This window comes from Acomys russatus, chromosome 5 (genome assembly GCF_903995435.1).
Source record: "Acomys russatus chromosome 5, mAcoRus1.1, whole genome shotgun sequence".
In the NCBI taxonomy this organism is placed as follows: domain Eukaryota; kingdom Metazoa; phylum Chordata; class Mammalia; order Rodentia; family Muridae; genus Acomys; species Acomys russatus.
In genome coordinates, this window is record NC_067141.1 from 20244715 (window position 1) to 20266393 (window position 21679).

Below are 21679 nucleotides of genomic sequence, written 5' to 3' on the forward strand. Positions count from 1 at the left end.
GACATTGCCTGCTCTTGGAGAACACACTGGGATGTCAAGCATAGTGGGAACTAAGTGTTTTCAGCGAGTGATGATGGTCTCCAGGGAATAGATGGGGTCTGTTATTTCTGTAGCTTTCACATACATTTTATTAATTTAAATAAAAAGCTGAAGATGCTATGCATGGGGGAATCAGAGGCCGAGGGAAAGGTGTGTGATGCCGGCCTTGGGCAGAGCTTCGCACCATCCATCCAGTCATCTACCCCCAACCCCTTCAATCCCCACCACATCCCATCTACCCACCACCCATGCAAGCTACCATCCATTCATCTACCCACCCACCCATCAATCCATCCACCCATCCATCTACCCACCCACCCATCAATCCATCCATCCATCCATCTACCCACCCACCCATCAATCCATCCATCCATCCATCTACCACCACCCCAACGCATCCAGCCATCCCAATCACCCACCCACCATCATCCACCCACCCATCAATCCATCCATCCATCAATCCATCCATCCACCCATCAATCCATCCATCCATCAATCCATCCTTCCATCTTCCCATCCACCCACCCATCCATCCATCAATCCATCCATCCATCAATCCATCCTTCCATCTTCCCATCCACCCACCCATCCATTCATTAATCCATCCTCCCATCCTTTCATCCATCCATCCCTCTGTCTACCCACTTTTCCATCCAAGCAGATGTCACCTACGTCCTCATGAAGATTGCTCTGACTAAAACCAAAGAACCTGTGTATGATTACGTTAATCAGAAAGGCAGAGTGTGGGGTGCAGCTCAGGGAACGAGCATTAAGAAAAGTCAGTGATGGAGGACCTGAGGAGCAGAAAAGACCTAACAGTGTGACAGTGACAGATCCCTACTGGGCATGTGATGGTGTGGAAGGCTGGCTGCCACTCATTTTAAGTGTGAAATGGTGTTGAAGTTATTGATCTAATAAGAGTTTATGCCCTGTGTGAAATACACTGAAATATTAATACATGAAATTCTACTGTTGAGATTTGCTTAAGAACGAGCAGTTGGGATAACACCGGATGACCTCCACAGGTGATGAGGAATTCTTGGGGTTCGATAGTTTATCACACAAGCAGATTTGCTCTATGTCTGGGATTCCCTTGAATATATGAGAGAGAAAGCAGAGGGACACCCAAGACAGTGCGATCACCCAGGGGGCCTCAACCCATGGGGCTTGGGAGATTTATTTTAGCACTATATTCACCCACAAGTGACCATCCATGTCTCCTTGCCTCTGGCAGATACTCTGATGCCACAGGATACATCTTCAGAACTGCCTCCACCAAGAGGATGCTGCATGACCTATGTGTGCAGAAGGGGACCACACATGCTCAAGGTGGAAGAGGGGCCTTACCTTCCCTGTCTGCAAGCTAGTATACCCATGGCAGCCTATTCAAACCTTTAGAGTTTGTAGCTCATAGTCACTGCCTGATGACTTGATGCTGATAAAAGAAGGCAAGCTCCAGTATAGCTTCGAGCATCCTTTATTTTCCCCACTCAGTACATTCTGATCACTGTTTTCCCTCCCTCAACTCCTCCCAGATCCTTCACACCCAATTCCACACACTTTCTTTCTCTCTCTCCTTCAAAAACTAACAGGCAAATAAGCACACAAAAAACCGTAATTCTTAAAAAGAAAAAAAAAAAAAGACACAAGAAAATGCGTGCATGCGCGCGCACACACACAAGAACCATGAAAACAGAAAATGGAAAACTATAATATACAAGCAGGAGATCAGTAAGACAAAAAGAAAAAAAGAAAAGAAAAAGAAAAGAACAGACCTATAAGAACAAAAGTCTACAAAAATACCATTGAGTTTGTTTTGTGTTGGCCATCTACTGTTGGCTATGAGGCCTACTCTTTTTTTTTTTTTTTTTTTTTTTTGAGGCCTACTCTTAAGTGTGGTTTATATTCCCGATGAGTATATGCCATCAGAGAAAACTAAACTTGCAAGCAGGTGTCTGTCACAGATAGCTTCTCATCTAAAGGTGGGAGCCTGTGCCCATTTCCCCATTTCAGCACTGAGACCCTGTCTGGTTTAAGCCGGTGCATGTTCAAGACATGCGGCCACAGTCTCTGCGAATTCATATGTGCGTCGGTCTCGCTGTGTCTGGAAGACACTGTTTCCTTGGTGTCGTCCATCCCCTCTGGATCCTATAATCTCTCCACCTCCCCTTCTGCATGGCTCTCTGAGCTCTCAAGACAGGGGGTGTGAGGAAGACATTCCATTTAGGACTGAGTGTTCCAAAACTCTTTGGTGGTATTAATGAGAATACCCCCACCCCCATAGCTCATGTGCTTGAATAGTCTCCAGTGAGTGGAACTGTAGGGGAAAGATTAAGAAGTGTGGCCTTATTGGAGGTGTGTCACTAGGGAGCGGGCTTCGAGGTTTCAAAAGTCCATGCTAGGTCTAGTCTCCATCTCTGTGCCTCTGTGTCTCTGACTCTTCCTCCTCTCCTCTCTCTCTCTCTCTCTCTCTCTCTCTCCTGCTCCCTCCCTCCTTCTCCCTCCCTCTCCTCTCTCTCTCTCTCTCTCTCTCTCTCTCTCTCTCTCTCTCTCTCTCTCTCTCCCTCCCTCCCTCCCTCCCTCCCTTCCTCCCTCTCTCTCTGTCCCTGTCCCTCTTCCTCCCCCCAGCACCTGTTGAAGATCAGGAACTCTCACCTACTACTACTGACCATGAACCAACCTTCTGAAACTGTGAGTAAGCCTCCAATTAAATGCTTTATTTTATAAGAGCGGCCCTGGTCATGGTGCCTCTTCACAGCAACAGCACAGTGACTAAGACAACGGCTTTGCTCCTAACTTCCATCATAATAGGGACTGTAGTAGAAATATTAACTGCAGTAGGATGATGTATTACTCCTCCTGTAAAGGTGCTAACTAAAAAACTCATTGAAAGAGTAATCAAGCCAATGTGGCTGCTGCAGGTGTCTATGGCTGTGGCTTGATGGGTCAGTTTTCCATACTCTCAGTGTTGAGTGTCTCAAGTGTGCCAGGGGCATCTCACAGTTGTCCTGCTCCGACACCTTCTAATGTCAAGCAAGACAGGGGTTTGGTTTTGTTTTGTTTTAATAAGATCCCAAGAAAGCTGTTGGGGTTTTTTTTTTTTTCATGTTACTTTTGCCAAAGCAGGTGTGTGACCTCTTTTTTCTTATTAACTTCTTGTTCTGATTAGTTTACTATGTATAGGTTAACAGCAATTGAATGTAATATTTTGACATTTAACCTGGTGGGAAATTGGCAAGGTTTTCCTCTACATCTAATTCTAAAGGTTGGAACAATTTTAGAGAATATGCTCAGCTAATCTTCATCAACTGAACAGAGTACTGGTTCTTTAAGCTAGAGACTTCGGGCTTGGGGAAGCTGGGGCAGCTGGGAGCCCTGGTCCTCCATGATCTCTCATGTAGGTGGAGGTTCTGATCCTTGCATCTGTGGCAGGCTCTCCCAACAAGTGATCTGTAGTATCCCATTTTTCACAAAGCCCCAATTCCTTGCCCTGTGATCTACAGCCCTGCTTTTTCTGTCTTGATTTTCCTCAGACAAAGGTGTCCCCATGGGGTCATCAACTGTTTTGTACCTGCACTTCTTGCCATTTGCCCATCTCCACTGGGATCACAGGAGTAGGGTGAGTCAACAGCCTCAGGATCCCAGTCTCCCAGTGGCAGATACAAAGGATCAGAGGAGGCCATGGCCCGGGTCAGGGGGTCATGCTGGCCTGGAGAGGCAAGACAAGGCCAGGGAAGGGTGTACAGTGTCTCAGCAGCAGCTCCAAAGTGTGATTCTGGGGAACGTTAGTGCTATACCTCCCTAATGTGGGGTTTCTGGCATCAGGCCTAACTGCTGCCCTTCTTATGATCCTTTCACATATTCCTGACACTACACCAGGATCTGTGGTGGGAAATGAACACAGCTAGCAGGAGATTGTTGTATAAAGAAATCCAACGGTTTTGCTTCTGGTGTTGAGGAGCATGGCCTAACATAAGGAACTCTCAGAGCCTAGTCAGTATAAGCCCAGGTGATTCACAGAGGCAGCACTCAGGGGCCCCAGAGCATGTGGTAGACTTCAAAGGGAAGCTAAGCTGAGTTAGCAATGGCTGCCTGTGAGTGTTGGGACATCATTACAGCCACAGTGCATGGGTGAGGACATCTCTGCCTTGGCAGAGGTGACAGGCAAAGGGCCTTGGACACTCAGGCTGCCTAAGTGTGCATAAAAGAGAGGAGGCAGAGGAGGGAGAGGGATCTTTGAAGAAAGAGATCCAGAGGAGGGGAAGAGAGTGTTTAGACTGGTGCAGCCTTTGAGTTGATCTCATCTTTCCAGAAACAGAAGGACCAACAGGGTTGAACTGACCCAAGCCACTGCCTTGGGGAGGCAGAATCCACAGTGTAAGCATGCACTGAGAACTTGCAGCAGATGAAAACATTAACACCCTTTGGGGAATGTGATTGGATCTAGAGCCTGCACGATTTAAAACCTAGTGTTGCTAACACAATCCAGATTACTCAGTATGCAGCCATGAAATTCCTCCAAGACACCAGAGAGACACTAAAAGACCCCAAGGCAGAACCTGAAAAGGGTCTTTGATATAGCTCAAAGGGAGTAGGTGTGCCCACAGTGAACGCAACAGCGAGGACTATCAGCCAGGAAACTGATGAGACTGACAGACAGAAGCTCCAAAACTAGCCATATCATATTTGTATTAAGACTACCATGACCTGAAAAAGGAAAAAGAAAAATCTAATACAAAGAAAAGATGAGAAAAAACTGACAGAGAAAAGGAGAAAAGAGCAGTGTTCCAGGGAACTGTGTGACAACATTGACAGCCTAACATGGATGACTGGATTCCCAAAAAGTGAGATATAGTCTAGACATTGACAGCCTAACGTGGATAACTGGATTCCCCAAAAGTGAGATATAGTCTAGAGAGAAAAACTATTGAGTCCTGAATTCTGTATATGACATGAATCTCCATCAGCAATGAAGACACAATGAAGGCACAATGAAAGCCTCTACGGATAGAAGTGAGGTAGAAGGTCACTGAAATGTGCTTCAAAATGAAGCCTTGGAGGCTCAGATGCTTCCGAATGGAGTGCTTGGGAAACAAAAGGTATTTGCACAAACAATCTACTGTGTAATTCCTTAAAAAATAAACAAATGTGGCCAGCAAGATGGCTCAGAGAGAATAAGTTCTTGTACCCAACCTGATGACCCGTGTTTGAGTCCCTGAACTTACATGAAATAAAGAACTGACTCCTGCAAGTTGTCCTTTGACCTCCAAATGCCCAACCTGACACCCAGAAATACACACACACACACACACACACACACACACACACACACACACACACACAAGCATGGGTGTGGGCAAGCACATACAAATAATGTAATTTAAAATTGTAAAAACATATAATTATATAAACAAAAAATTGCAATGTTAAAAAAAAGTTAAGGACATGAAAACAAAGACAATAAGGGTGAAACCATCTGGCATATACAGCTATGGAATCTTCTACACTTTATGTAAAGTGTTGCAAGACATCTTTTAGGTTGACCGGGTAGTGAACAGTAAATATTGAAATCCCTAAAACAAGAGCTAAAATAACAGAAGAGGTAAAGAGATTTTGTAAAAAGAAAAAATTCAATAGAAATTAAATAAATTCTTAAATAATACAAAACAGATATGACGGAGAGTGAATTCAACCATATAAATAGCTATAATAAATATTAATGGAATAACTGGCAATCAAAAAGGCAGAGATTATAAAAATAAATAAAAGGATAAACAAACAAAACCAATTCAGGTGTATGTTATCTCTGAGAGATTGCTGTGTAGCTTTTCCCTGTTTTTCAGATAGATAGGGAGACTACAAACCGAAGGAATTACCCTACCAAAGTCCAACTTGTTGAACCAGGGAGCTCACTGAGGTGATTTACAAAAGTATGGGTGACTGGGCCAGTGTCACTGAAAAGTCCCACCCCAGAATGGATGACAACTCATGAAAATTATACAGATAGATTCCTTAGTCATTTTATATTACACCTTCTCCACTCTGGCACCTCTGGGGAATTTAAGCTAGGGAAGAATAACACACAGGTGGGGAAGACACGGTTGTGAGTGAGTGGCTACAATCTCTGGTGCATTTCTGGCCACCCCCACCACCTCACCAGACACTCTTCATAGGCTCCTTCTTGTGAGATCTCCTGCTGGTAACCAGAGTTGCTTTTATTTCAAGACAGCAACAGCCATGTATGGAGGAGGACAAAGCTCCATTATAGAGGAAAACTTCAAGTAGAATCAGAGGGAAGTGATGGATACCCAGATGGCAGTGAATGTGGGGAGGACCATATTTTGTAACATCACAAAAGTAAATTATGTCTCATTGCAAAGAATGTTACTGGGGTAAGAAAGGACATTCCAAATGATCAATTTTGGTTAATTTGTCTAAAAGACACACAGTTATAAATATTTATAGTCATAAAAATAGAGTTTCAAAATGCATGAAGCAAAAATTGACAGAATCAAAGAGAAAAGCATTATTCTACAGCATTGTAAGATTTGAAACCTTCTCTTTCAGCACTTGACAGAACTAGACAAAAAGCAACCAGTATGGTTTGCCCTTCATAGCCAACTGCCTTGGACCAGCTGGCACTTAAAAACTCCCTAGCCAGCACTGGCAGACCTGAGCCCCTGCAGACCCTCATGGTTTCTTCACTGTCCTTGACCACTCAATAATTTTCAATAAAGTTTAACTGGACTGACCCAGTACTCAGGAAGTGAATACCAGCCTGGACTATGTAGCAAGACCCTGTTAAAAACCAAACAACAACAACAAAATTAAAAGGACTAAGATCATACAGAAGATGCCCTCTGAACACAGTAAAATCAACTTAGAGATCAACAAGGAAAACCACAAATATTTGCAATAAACAGCACGCTTACATTACCCAATAATTAAATATAAAATCAAAAAGAAAATTAGGAAATATTCAATAGTAAATAATATTGAGAACACTAACATGAATAAAGCATAGCTAAAATGACACTGAGAAGACACTGTATAATGAAAGTTTATATTAGAAAATATTCAAAATTTATTATATCAGTAACTGCGTCAAGAAAAGAATAAAAATAAGCCTAAACCTAAAGTAAGCAGTTAAAAAGACATAAAACTCAACAAAATACAGGACTGTACATAGTTGCAAAAGTTAAAAAAAAAAAAAAAAAAAAAAAACGCCAATTCTTTAAACAAGTAAATTGACTGGGGACAGGAAGGGATACAGTAGAAAATGCCGGACCCTCACCTCTACTCCACTAACATGGTGTTCCAGTTTGATTTCTGTTGCTATGATAAGCACTATCACTGAAAGCAGCTCAAGGAGAAAAGGATTTATTTCAGCATCCTGGTCACGGTTATCATTAAAGAAAGCCAGGCCAGAAGCTCAAGGTAGGAATTGAAGCAGAGACTGGGAAAATGCTGCTTACCAGCTTGCTTTCTAGATTTCTCAGCTACCTTGATTACACATCCCAGGCCTACCTGCCTATGGATGGTGCCACCCACTGTGGACTGGGCAATCAAGAAATTACCCATAGATGTGCCCACAGGATAGTGGAGGAAATTCTTCAACTAAGAGTCCCTCCTCCAGGTAGGTCTAAGTTTGTATCAAGTTAACTAAAACTAACAATGATCTTATGGTTGGTAATTGACCATCACTGCTAAAGATGCAGGTTGGGTGTAGTCACTCAGGCTCGTGATCCAAGCAGTTGGGAAGAGAGGCAGAGGTGGTAGGATCTCTTTGGGTTTTAGACCAGCTATGGCTGCAGAGTGAGGCCTAGTCACAAGAAAAGGCTACAGCAGAAGGTATGAGGACAAGTACTTTGGAAAAGTTCATGTGAGCATGGGGTGGGGACCACTGCAAAGACACAGATGGCCGATAGAAGCTGGGCACTAGGCCACTGCCTGTTAAAAGTAACATGCGTTTTCTTCTCCCTCTGTCCCTGTGCCTCCTCAGTTGCTTTATTATGAAGCCCCAGATCCCCACATCAGGGTGTAAAGTGAGAATGTCTACAGAGTAGGAGACTAGGAGACCCTTGTGACTAACCAAAATAATGGGTGTCACCATGGGGTCACAAATGGCAAATACAAGAGAGGATTTTTACAGAAGACGACAGCAGCAACAAATAAGTCTTCATGCTTTCGTTCTCTTTTGCTAACCTAAAAATTACAAATTGTAGACGGCACACAGGTGAACAATATGTAATTAGCTCCCAACTAAATTGGCTGGTAGGATGCCCACTCTGATGTGTGGGTTGTGAGACTTGTTGCTCAGGTGGCTGTAGAAATTTGAAGTGTGCTTTTACTAAAACCGCTGGCTCTTTACCAGGGCCTCTAGGCCCTGATGGGTAACCGAACAGAGCAAGAAGCTCCTTGTCTCAATCTACAGGCTGAGCTCGCCCCTTTCCGCTGCCTTGACCCTTGACCCTGACTCTCCTGAGCTCTGCACTGAACAGATCAATCACGTGAGTGATGTTTTATCTAAGACCATCACACAGAGTGAATTTGGTCTGTTGACTGTTGGAACAATGTGTGAATCCTGTCAGCATGACCTATGTGCTTTGCTCATCTCAAACGCTGAAAGTCCTATAGCCCTCTCCAAGGCCAAGGGGCCTTCCAAATGTGGAGCTAGTATGTTTTCACACAGTTAGGAAAGCATTGTTTGAAACTGTACCCACAGTCAATTACCAAACTTGAGCCCGCTCCATAAAACCACTCAAAGCTTGCTACTCCCTGGGTAGAATATGAGCCTGGTCACCTCTAGTTAGTGCTCACCTCTTAGGGCTCAATTCAACCAGCACAAGCTGATGTCCCAATAGGAAAAAATCCTTGGCTTGTTTGTAGTATATGGACTGTTCTCATTTCTGCTGTTTCCAGATCCATCTGTCCAGCACTAGAATGGACAAACTCTTTGAATGTTCAAATGACTCACGACATTGACCCAAAATTAAATAGAAAGCATGAATAGCTTCATCTCTTCAAAGATGTTTCTCATCAAAGCCTTCATCCAAATGTTCATCCCTAAATGACGTGACTGGTGAGTACTCTAGGGCAAAAGCTTCCAGATAGTTATGAGTTCACCACAGCCTAAAACCCAAAAGGTCACAAAGACATTATTATAAAGGAGGAGGAAGCTGGAGAGATCGTTCAGTAGTTAACAGCACTAGTTGCCTTTCCAGAATACCCTGCTGGTCTCTAACTCCAGTTCTGTTGCCTCTTCTGGCCTCCAAAGGCACCAGATATACATGCAGGCAAAATATTCCTAACATGTGAGAGGAAAATAAAAATAAATATTTTTAAAGTAGAAAGAGAAAAATAAAAAGAAAGTTCTATCATCATTTTTCATGAGTATAGATGCAAAAATTCCTGACAAAATATCAGCCAAACTTCCCACCAAGCCCGGTGTTTTGAGTTTAATCTCCAGCAACCGTGTGGTAGAAGAGACAGCCAGTTCTACCAACCTCCACAAGACTGTTTTCTGGCCTCCAGAGGCACTCCATGGCATCTTTGCACCCACACACAACACGTACTCAGAATTAATAAACAAAATGAAATATATTTTTAAATAGTCAATAACACAATGAGGTTCAGTGGGCATGACCCTAGGAATGTAGACTTTGTTTAACATCTTTTTAAAAGTTGGTATATTTAGCCACATAAAAAGATAAAAGAAAAATCTTAGTAGATGAAAAGCATTTGATAAAACTCAGTAACCAGTAATAATGACTCATAGCAAAAACAAACAAGCAAAAACTCTCAGCAAAGTAAACTAGTTTACTAGAAGTAAAACAGATTTCTTATATCTTAAAAGTCCTCAGCCTTCCTGCTGATGTTGAGAACAAAATAGGGATGCTTGCTTTCACTGATTCTGTTCAGCTTTATCATGGAGGTTTAGTCATTGCAATAAGGCAAGAAAAGAAATAAATGTAGAAAATTTGGATAGAGGATGTGTCAGATATTAAACTGATAAGAACAGATACTACACTTGATCTTAGCCAAAAAGCCAAGAAGCGATACATATAAAGTTTGGAAGAAAGAAATAAGATTGATCCTTTTTACATGTAACATGATATATTATTTATGAAAAATAGCCATGAATATTAATAAGTAAGTTTGGCAGAAGTGCAGGATATGTATTTTAAGATAGTGTATTAGTGTATTTTAATATAATAACAACAAACATTTGGAAATTGAAATCTCAAAAAAAAAGTCCATGATAAATACATAAGATAAGTGTATTATAAACAGACGAAAACAGAAAATACAAGATAAATGCAAGATAAAGACATGAAAAATGTAGAAATAAATTTAAACATGTGGTTACAAAACCTCTTTTCTGAAACTTCAAAACATTTTGTGAACATGCGAGCAATTAACATTGACCTCAGTCATTTTCAAGCTATATCAAGTTTTCAGATGAAAATAATGTAAATCTAGTAGGCTCTTAGATTTCTCGTCATGGTCTATACACACAAAATCACATCTAAAGAAAAATCTCAGGGTAATTTTTTTGGTGGAAATTGACAGGATGGCTTGAAATGCATATGGAAGTATAAAATGCAAACAAACCAGAATATCCAGGTGATTTTTGTTGTTGTTTGGTTGGTTTGGTTTTGTTTTTTCAAGACAAGTTTTCTCTGTGTAGCCTTGGCTGTCCTAGACTCACTTGGTAGACCAGGTTGGCCTCAAACCTACAATGATCCACCTGCTTCTGCCTCCTGTATGCTGAGATTAAAAGCGTGAGCTACCATGCCCGGTCAGTGGTTCTTAAAGACAAGAATAACAGACTGCAGTCTCGATTTCAAAGCTGGCTGTGACACTTCGGTGACCCACGTTCACAGTGAAAAGTCAGACATATTCATCACTGCAGTGGAACACAGCAGGGTGGTCCAGGTCCCACATACCTGATGAGAGAACTGCTTGACAAAGATGCTGGAATTATTCCCCAGAGAAAGAATCTTCTCGAAAAAGCATACTAGAAGAAAAAAGCATCTACCCTTATTTACCCACACAGAGCTAACTCACAGTGGGCCATGGGCCATCATGTAAATACTAAGTCAATAAAATCTCCAGAGAGATACACAGGAGAAAAAATCTTTGCAATCCTGGGCTATACAAAGAATTCTTATCTGGAGTACAGCATTCACACAAAAGAAAGCTGTGACAAAATGCAATTTTATCAAGACTTTAAAACTTTTCATTAAAAGCTACCACTGAGAAAATAAAAAGGGAATTTATGAAAAGGAACAAGAGCCTCGGTGTGCATTGAGTATGCATTCTTCCTCCATAGTAGGGAAGAGCAGCACACCATGGAAAGGAAGATGCACACGCAACCCCGAGGTACACAGAGGCGTGCCCCACATCAAGGTTACCAGGAGTGGTGACACCTGCCCTCTACGTATGTGTCATCACTACAGCCAATTGGCTGGCTGTGCCAGGAGCTGAATGGAAGAGAAAAGTGATGTGAATGTGACTGGGGTGCCACATAGAGTGGCCACTTTTGGAAGCACTTTGCTTTCTACAGAGCTAGGCATGCACATGCGGTTACAATTTCACCCCTTCAGCCCCATCTGCCACAAAAGGCGGGACTCAGGGAGCTGTCGAGCCTCTCCTCTCCTCTCCCAAACTGAGAATGTCCCACCACACCTGGCTCGCAGCACTCCAGGGCCCACCCTTTCTCCAATAGGTCCATCAAGAAGCCAGAAAACATGGGGTCTCGAGAGTTGGGTTTCCGGCATGTGGGAGATGTTGAAGTCAAATTGCATATTGATGCAACTCAAGATTGATGACGACAGGAAGGGCTGTGGCTCCTGGAAAATGTCCAGGATCCAGAAGCCCAGAAAGAGAAGACAGATATCCCCAGGAACAGGAAACTCCCAGTCTGTAGGGATGCCAGTCATAGGTCAGAGCCACAGAACCCACACAGGACTTCAGGGTCCACTGGGATGAGCTATATATAGTTGTCCTGTAGTCTGGGATGCTGGTTCCAAGCAAGGAGGATGCCCCTTACCAAAGCCCTCTAATGGAGCCCTGCTCTCACCCAAGTCCAGACGTCTACTAGAGGCAGCTGTATAAGAGTTCAGTGGAGACATTTGTGGGATGACCTAGAACCTTTTAATGAAAGTTTTGTGTTCCAGTGACCCAACTCACAGTTGAGATAAATGACCACTCTCAAGGTTCTGGGTTTTCTATGATGTTCAACCCAGCCATTCCTTGGAAGGGTTGTGAGATTGCGGTCTTCAAATCCCTGTACTGTGGGGACACACGGTAGTCTTGGCAGCAATGGAAACCGCTGTCCAGCTGGTGCCCACAGGCCGTAGTTGCTGGCTCTTCCACCACTGTTTTCGACAGCGCGTTTCTGAGATCCCACGTTCTGAGACGTGTGTTTCATGCTGCCTGCCCTTAGGCATATTTTTATTCTTCAACTCACTGGTTCATGACCTAGTAAAAATCTTCACATGAATATTTTATTCTGATCAGACTTTAAGAAGGAAAATTAGGAAAAGGCAAACTCGCTGTGTCAATGTCACCCTGAAGGTTGGTGGAGAGGTCACGGGTCTCCCATGCCCTTGTATAGATGGAATCCAGATACTGCAGATTGGAAATTAACAGGACGAACCTGGAGACCCATTGGATTTTACTAAGTCTTTTTAACTTCCAAATATGATGTGATGCTTGATGTGGCAGACGTATGTGGCTATATCTCTGGACCATTTTACCTCTGCCTCCCTCTCCGCTTCTGTGTCCAGTACTGTGTGAGTTTTCCTGGCACGGTGTGAGCAATTGTCTACTCATTCGAGATAGGTCACTGATGACAAAGCAATGGAACAGTTCAACCCAAGTCTATCTTGATGAGCCAATGACTTAATGAGGTGACTTACAGGGGCATGGATGGCTCAAAGACACTATTGCATCCCTGAAAATCCCACTCAGCATGGATGATGATGACTCTTGAAAGCCGCTTCCCTGGGCTACTCTGAAGGACCTATTTGCCAGCCAGAGAATCTCTCACCAGCCATTGCTATACATACATAGCCTTGGGGAGGAGCCTTGTAAACCTTGTAAGTTTTTTTATTCTTTAAGAATTTTATACATGTATGTTTTGATCAAATCCAGCCCCTTGAATCCTTCCTTTTCACGATATCTGAGGCTTGTAAGTAAGGCTTGGCTTTGACAGTCAGAGTTGAGCGGGTCAGGGGCACAGCCTCACCACCACTGTGTCCTGTGACTGAGTCAGCAGGATAGAGGCTCGGAGGAGCCTGATCATTACCAAGGATGGAATGCTGTACCTGCTTCCACAAAGGCACAGGCCAGACCCCCATGCTCTGGGAAGGCCCATGAGAGGGGCCATGAGGTAAGTGGTGATCTTCAGTCACCACACAGAGCACCCCCAGAGAACAGCAGCTATCTGCAAAGTCTTGGTAAACAGGCTTTGAGCAAAGAAGGAAGAGAAAGGGAGGGAAAGCGGGAGAGAAATAGAAATGAACCTTTTTCTCTTTAGACTCAGCTACACCTAAAAGCTTTGAGCCCTGCTCCCTCATCCCAGGCAGGTCAAGGGAGATGAGATTAAGTAACCAGGGAGATGTGTCTTAGATCCTAAATTGCAGTGACTCCCTCGGGTGCAGAGATCCATACTCTGGCACCTACAGACACACACACACACACACACACACACACACACACACAGAGAAAGGCAGGCAGATCCCTCGGCCAGCCCCTCCTCACACTCATCTCCCCATGCCTGAGGCTCTCTGTTCTGCGCTGGCCAGGGATACAAGTTTCATCTCCATCTCACCCTGTGATAAAGATGTCTCGACAAAAGCTTCTCTACAGACCAGGGAAAGAAGCCAGCCTGCCTACCCACTGATGAGCATCAGGCGCAGAAAGGTATAAATATTAATTTGGCACAGTTTATGGCCGTTTTTTTATTGAGCCTTTCTCTAGATTTTTGAAGACAGATTTTGCCATTAGTGGCAGCAGCTGTCTGACAGGAAGAAAAGAAACAGCCTGTCCCTCCTATAAAAGTACCAATGATTTAGGTAAGAATAGCCAGGCACACCTTCTGGTGATCTGGAAATTTCAGTCGGCCTTTCCTGTTAGGATGGTTCCTACCCTGTGGCTGCCACTTCCTCTCACCTCTGCCAGCAGCAGCTCTGAGGTAGGGGTTTGACATGATGAGGGCCCACAGTGCAGGGTCAGAGGAATGCCCTCGGAGCACTGGTGAGATCTCAGCTCTTCACGTCCTGGTGGGTGCCAAATATATCCTTGGCAGGTGCAAGTGGACACAAGGCTGGCAAGAGGCAAGCATGGCCTCTTTTCTGTCCAATTTGCACGTCCCCGCCATGGAGGCAGCTGTGAGGTGTGTCCTTCTTGTAGGGGGCCCCTTGGAGACACAGTGTACCATAAAGAGAACAGGGTTTGTTTTCAGTACTATCTCCTGCACGTCTACTGTAACGTATGCCCTGCACTACACCAAGAAAGACCAATACCATAAGCCCTTAAAGCTCAAACAGCTGTCATGGAGGGTGCCTGTGTCCAGCCTGACTTCTCTTTGTGATGGATTTGAGCCCACCTCTCCATAAGAGCTCACGGGACCTGCCAAGTCCCCAAGTTGTGATCGCACAGCTTTGCAGGCATCAACCACTCCTTGCATGATGGCTTAGGTGCCTCTGCTGATGGAGCCAAAAGTCCCTCTCTCTCTCTCTCTCTCTCTCTCTCTCTCTCTCTCTCTCTCTCTCTCTCTCTCTCTCTCTCTTTCCTTATTAAGACAGAACTTTTCTACGTTGATTACAAGAAGTCTCCTGAGTGCTGCCTCCCGAGTACTGAGATTAAAGACATGCACCACCACTGCCCAGCGAGTGCTGTTTGCTAATTATGGACAAACCCTAGGGTGAGCTGCTGAAGGAGGGATGGACCCACACCTCTGCTCCCTAGGGAGCACCCACCTTCATCCTGAAAGGAAGGGAAAGGTGTGGTAGATCTATATCTCTGATTGTAGGTAGCTCATGGTGTTGGAGGCACTGGACAGGCCAGAGCTCTGAGGATAGCTTTGGTCGCAGGCTGACAGGGTACTGGCTGGCTGGGACCAGGCGGGGTGGCCAGTGACCATGAGCTGGTCTATTTGCTCCACAAAGAGGCAGCACCCATGGGCTCATAGGCCTCATGGTAGAAGCCAGTCTCTTCGCTGCCTCCAGAAGGTGCTGGCTGCTTCTTGGCCATCTGCAGAATGGAAGAGAACGCGCCCTGGTTTCCCTCTGCCTGAGTCTTGGGGCTCACTGCTTAGGACTTGGAGGTCTGTGGAGTTCTCCCATAGTCAGTGGTTGTGGAAAGAGAGTGAGTGGAAGAGAGAGGCAGGTAGAACAGCAAGAAACAATCACCATACAGCTGGACAGGACCCCAGAATGCACTGTGGAGACGACTGTCTAGAGAGCTCCCTTTCCTTTGGTAAGGCGTATGCTATTCACACCAAACAGACCCTATCCCACTCTCTCCCTCACTAATTGCTGGTGGGAATCGACACCTTGTGTGCAAACAAAGATGGTAAAGCAAGGCAAAGCAGTCACTGAAAATCGCTTCAAGCCAGTTGGGTGTTGCGACACAGAATGGCATGTGTCCAACAGCTCCTGGTCTTAGGACCAATGTTTTCTTCAAGAGAAGAGACGCAAAGGTCATGTGGCCTCTGGTGGCAACCTCAGCTGTCTCTTAGCTTCCATGGGGTTCACAGAGGATTCCTCACCTCCTATATGGAGCCGAGATCTAGGAAACCATAAACAACCCAGGGGGCTGATAGGAATCCTGCCCCTTCCCTGCAGACACACACTGCTTGTGGCCAGGACTCTTTGCACTCTCTCTCCATAATGCCGAAGAATGGAAGTGTTTCCTAAGAATAGCATGCCAATTTGATGCTGAAAACATACGGGAAATAAAAAGAAAGGTTACATTTTTACTGTTAAAAAAAAAAAAAAAAGAAGCACTTCATTTTTGCAAGAATTTGAGACCCACAGACCCATGAAATTGCATATCCTCTGGCCCCAAGCACCCTTTTAAATCCTGTCCACTCTTTTGTCACATGTAGGCATCTTGCTGTGCTGGCCTCAGAGCAGCCCTCGTCCTCAAGGCCTCTGACTGGTCCTGGGCCCCAGGTGCTCACTCTCAAGTCATGAAGACATAAAGGCATCGCAGATGCTGATGGGCCCTTTGCTGTTACCTTGGGGCAGAGTGTCTGATCATAATGAAGGGTTTGGGAGGATGGATTCAGGATAGGCTCAGCCTTGAGATCTCTTTTCAGTGTTCTCTTTGAAGGACTTAACAAAGGTTAGCAGACGTTTTCCTTTCTAGAGGCCCAGTGCTTCATTGTTCTAGAATTAACTTGCCTTCCCAGTGAGAAATCACTCATCACACTTAGAGATTAATGAAGGAAAAGCTCTTTAACAGTGCCTGTCTGGCTCTGGCTAATGTCCAAAGAGGATCCAGCCTTAATAGAGGATTTTACTAACTTATATGCACCTTTAGGTATATGCATTCCTATTAAGCTATCATCCTTAAATCTCTCTTAAGACCAGGCTCGAGGTCACACTGTGACCAATTTAAACAGAGACAGGATACTTCAAGTCTGGACACTTGGGCAGATAGGACATTTGCATAGCAAAGATTATTATTGTTGTTGTTGTTATTAATTTGCTGACTAAATTTTGTATTTATTGTCTTCACATTTAAAAAAACTTTTTATTGATTCTTTGTGAATTTCACATCATGTACCCCAATCCCCATGCCACTGGCCTTCCATATCCACCCTCTACCCTTGCAACCTCCCCTCAAAAAGAAAACAAAAAATAAGAAATTTTTTTAAAAAGGAAAATATTTCACCATGGAAACTATGGTGTGTCACACAGCACAGCCTTTGTCCCAAAAGCTTTACTTGCAATGTTCATTGCAATGAGTCAATGCCTCTGGCTTCTGCTACACCATCAATACTGGATCCTCACTAGGATTCCTCTCGGATAGCCTGTTGTCAGGGAGATTCCACAGCTTTGGTTCTGTAGGACTGGCCTCTTCTCAAGCTCCAGCAATTTATAGACGGAGTAGATATTGGGGTGAACCAACTCAAAGTCCTGACTCTGGGCCTGGTGGTATCTGAGTTGGTTAGCTTGCCAGGTCTCCTCTGCCTGGACCACCAGGACCTGCTCTCCTGGGTGCTGCAGGAAGAGGTGCAAGAGGTGGGCTGGCTCGCCCACACCCATGCTAATAGGGTCAGTTCTACTGTGCTGTCCAGGCAAGGGGCGAGGCCAGCTTTCTCGCAAGTGTGACAGCTGGTGAGGAGAAGGACCAGCTTTGCAAAGCCTTTGGTCATCAACATTGTCCCGAGGCAGCAGCCCAGTCAGGGACATCTGCATGGCCTTCGGTAGTGATATGAGCCACAGACATTGAGCCAGGCCTCTGCTGCTGCATGGTCACAGACACAGACATGGCCCTCACTGGCAGCATGGGCTGGGACTACAACCATGGCCCCGGTGGCAGGGCAGGCTACTCACATCAAGCTATTCTTCTCTAACCCTGAGTCTCCAGTTCTGCCTGTCTTCATTGTGCACAAACAGTTCCCCTTTGCTTTCTCTTCCCTCTCTCCAGCACATACTTGGTCACTGTAGTGTCTTTGGCCCGCCCACACCACACCAGAGGCAGGCAGCCTTCCGGGTGTCTTCTACCCCATCTGCCATCATGGCAGCGGGGGAGGGGGCCTTCAGAATTCTTTCTTTAAAGATTTACTTATTTATTCATTTATTTATTTACTTACTTCCTTACTTATTATGTATATAATGTTCTGACTGCATGTAACACCCGCACATCAGAAGAGGGCACCAGATTTCATTACAGATGGTTATGAGCCACCATGTGGTTGCTGGGAATTAAACTCAGGACCTTTGGAAGAACAGCCACTGTTCTTAATCTCTGAGTCACCTCTCCAGCCCTCAGAATTATTTTTAAGTACACCTTTAGTGTACTTTTCCAGTAGTTGTTACCCAGGTCCATTCTGCCCACCTAGCAGGATTATGATTTCCTGATAAGAGCTCTGGAGACTTAATGACAAACCAGGACTTAATGGTGGTTGTGACCCTAGGCTGCCCCTCAGAGGCGTGTTCTTAGATAAGAGGATGGGCTAATGGCTGCCTGTGAGTCAGAGCTGTCTCCTTTCTATGGGTCTGGAGCCTAATTGGAGGTCAGTCTTGGTGAACAAACATTAGCAGAAACCTTCCCAGCAACCCTAAACTTTAACTATGGCACAGAATGTTCTTTCCTATGGTTTCTAAGAAGCCTGGTCAGTAAACTACTATCTTCCAGTCATATTGGAGGCAGTGCTCCTTTAGCTAAATTCTATTTTGTGTGATCTCATATTTCTAAGTGAGCTTAGTAGTAAATCCTCTATATCATCAATGTTATTGCTTCAAGTTTCTCTTGCATTAACATAACTGAGGTGCTCAGGGACTTGTCTCTTGGTGGACAGAGAGAGAGAGGGGGGGGGGGCTGGTCCCTACCTAGGCAGAGGAGACAGAAGCTTTGGGGTTTTCACCTCAGGCCTTGCAGAGCCAGGGGGGCTCAATTGTGACATTGTGTGTCCTGGGATCTAAGTACTCAGGAGTACAGAGGCGTATCTGCTTCGAAGATCTGATGGAGCTCATCGGTTCAAAGTGCACTCTCCTCTTTAGTTGTCAGAAAGATCCACATAGAAGGGACTTTGCAGGGCCCCCTCTGTGCCCTCATGTGTGGCTTCTCCCTTCTAAACACGCTAATAGACAAGGGAGGAAATGTTTGGAAAAGCCGTATGTTTGAAGCCACAAACCAAGTCTTAGAGAATATCTTTCTATTCTTCCTTCACAAAATACGTCCCGTGTTTCTGACCCACCTCTTATTGACCACGGCATTTCTCAGTTCACAGTTATTCATTTAGCAATAGCGATGATGATGGTGATGGTGGCATGGTGATGGTTATGATGGTGGCAATGATGATAGTGATGGTGGTGACAGTGACGTTGATGGTGGTGATGATGGTAGTAGTGGTGATTAGGATGGTTGTAATGATGCTAGTAATTGTGGTGGTTATAAGGATGATAGATAGTAATGGTGGTGGTGACTTGTGATGTTGATGGTGGTGACGATGGTGGTAGTGGTGACTGTTGTAATGATGACAGTAATTGTGGCATTGGTGGTGGTGGTAATAGTGACATATAGTAGTGGTTATGGTGATGTGGGGAAAATGTCTTTTCTGTCAAATGAATGCAGGTATGTCCCTGTTTTCTCCTATGCTGACTAATTTTATATTGACTTGACACAATCTAGAGTCATTTGAAAAGAGAGAATGAAAAAAGTGCCTCCATAAGATTTGTCTGTCGGCAAGTCTGTAAGGCATTTTAAAATTAGTGGTTGATGTGGGAGGCCCACATATTGTGTATGGTGCCACCCCTAGGCTGGTGGTCCTGGGTCCTATAAGAAAGTAGACTGAGCAAGCCAAGAAGGAAAAAGCCAGTAAACAGCACTCCTCCGTGGCCTCTGCATCAGCTCCTGCCTCCAGGTTCCTGCCCTGTTTGAGTTTCTGCCATGACTTTCTTCAATGATGAGCTATGACCTGAACGTTGTAATCTGTAACAAACTCTCCTCTCCATGCTTTTGAGCATGGTGTTTTATCACAGAAATAGAAATCCTAACTATAACATCTCCCCAGTACCCTGACATTCTTTCTTTCTCCACAATTCCCTGGTATACATGCCAAGCTGTCTCACACCTTAGTTACCAAACATGCTTTCTCAAGGCCACTTCTTCCCCATAGAAGCTATCTAATTGAATATACATAAGACTGTCAACCAATGAGGATCAGCTAAGCATCCTTCTGTGCTTTGTTGCGATTTCTTAAGTGGTGGCCTCTTGATTTGCAACCCTTATCCTATTTCCAACAGTGACAATGGTGGTGGTAGTGTTGATGGTGATGATGGTGGCGGTGGTAATAATGGTGATGGTGTTCATAATGGTGATGGTGTTCATAATGGTGATGGTGGTGTTGATAACGGCGGTGATGTGTTCATAATGGTGATGGTGGTGTTGAAAATGGTGATGGGCCGTGATGATTATAGCAATCATTCCTATTTATCAGGACAGTGGCAGTGACAACAGTGGCAGTAGAGACCACAGCGCTCGGTGCTTATTCAAAAATTCCTGCATGTCAGATTGTGCTAACAAGCCCTAGTAGCTGTCAATGCCTAGACGTGGCCTTCATTCTCCTCCGTTCAGTTCCTAGACGTTGTAGATGTACCTCTGAAACTCCACAGCTAAGACCAGCATGGTTATGGCCAAGCCAGTCCAGGGCCACTTGTGACTGTATTGTACATGATATGAAAACAAACATGTTTTCTGCCCTGACAATAACCCTGGCCAGCGGAACACACTGCCCAAGGGCTCCAATGTTCTCAGACCTGGAAGAATCGGATTCTCAGAAACCATGCCTACTTCAAGCCACAGGGATTTTCTGTATGAAATCTCCAGAGAAGTATCACAGCAGAGGAGGTAGCTCCTGGAGACAGTACTTAAAGTAAAGGCAGCCTCCAGCCTTGAAGCTACACAGGGAGAAACAAAGTCAAAAATGGGTGAGAGTGAGAGCTGGGTGAACTGGAAGAGTGGGGTGAGAAGAGCTATTCTGCCTACATTGCTTGTATGAAGGCCAGCTGAGCTAGACAGACATGTCTCCAGATGCAATCAGCGGGCTCAACCAGACAAGCACATCTTCGGATGCAGCCAAGAGCTCCAGATAGACAGGTGTGTCTCCAGATGCTGTCAGGGGGCTCAGCTAGACAAGCATGTCTTTGGATGCAGCCAGGGGGATCAACCAGACAAGCATGTCTTTGGAAGCAACCAGGAGGGTTGCGTGCAAGACCTTACATCTCAGCTCAGGGTGGCTTGGGATGGAGGAGGCTGGGCAGGCAGTTGGAGCACCAGGATTCCCTAGGGTCTTTCATCACCTTTGCATGCTGCCGCCACTCATTCCATCTGATGATAATGCTAAAGTTGGACTATGCAAAACTTTGAAGTGTTCACCAATATCTCAAAGCTACTGTCTAGTGTTAACCTCTGGAATGCTGGGTTCAGCAGGACATGGGAAGGACACTGGCGGTTGCAGTTGAAAATCCATTAGCATATTCCTTGGGCAATGCAAACCTCAGGTGTGACTTAGAATGTGCATAGGCATATATGTATTCCTGGACCTCGGCCTTCCACACAGGCCTCACTCAGTCAGTGTTTCTGGCCAGTCTGGGCTCAGGAACAGCTTTGAATGGCACCTGTCTTTACAGCTAGAAGTACACCATGTTGTGCTAGAATTCATGCACTGAGAAACACAGTCTCAGGTGACTGACCTGCCCACAGGTTTGCTCACGACCATGTTTGTAGCTCTGAAATCTCTTGGGTCTAACGTAATGCGTAGGTACTGGACAACACAAGGCACATTGTAGTCACTGGCCAATTGAGTTATAGAGAAAGATGGACTTACGTAGCTAGTGGCCAGAGTTGTGTGTTAGCTTTGCTATTGGCTTCTGCCTGGCTGTCCTGTGTAAGG

The 21679-nt window shown here is 44.8% G+C and overlaps 1 pseudogene; it reads right to left on the reverse strand.

The window, feature by feature from the left end:
* Positions 1 to 9892: 9892 nt before the first annotated feature.
* LOC127190203 (uncharacterized) lies at positions 9893 to 10099 on the reverse strand (annotated as a pseudogene).
* Between the last annotated feature and the right edge of the window lie 11580 nt (positions 10100 to 21679).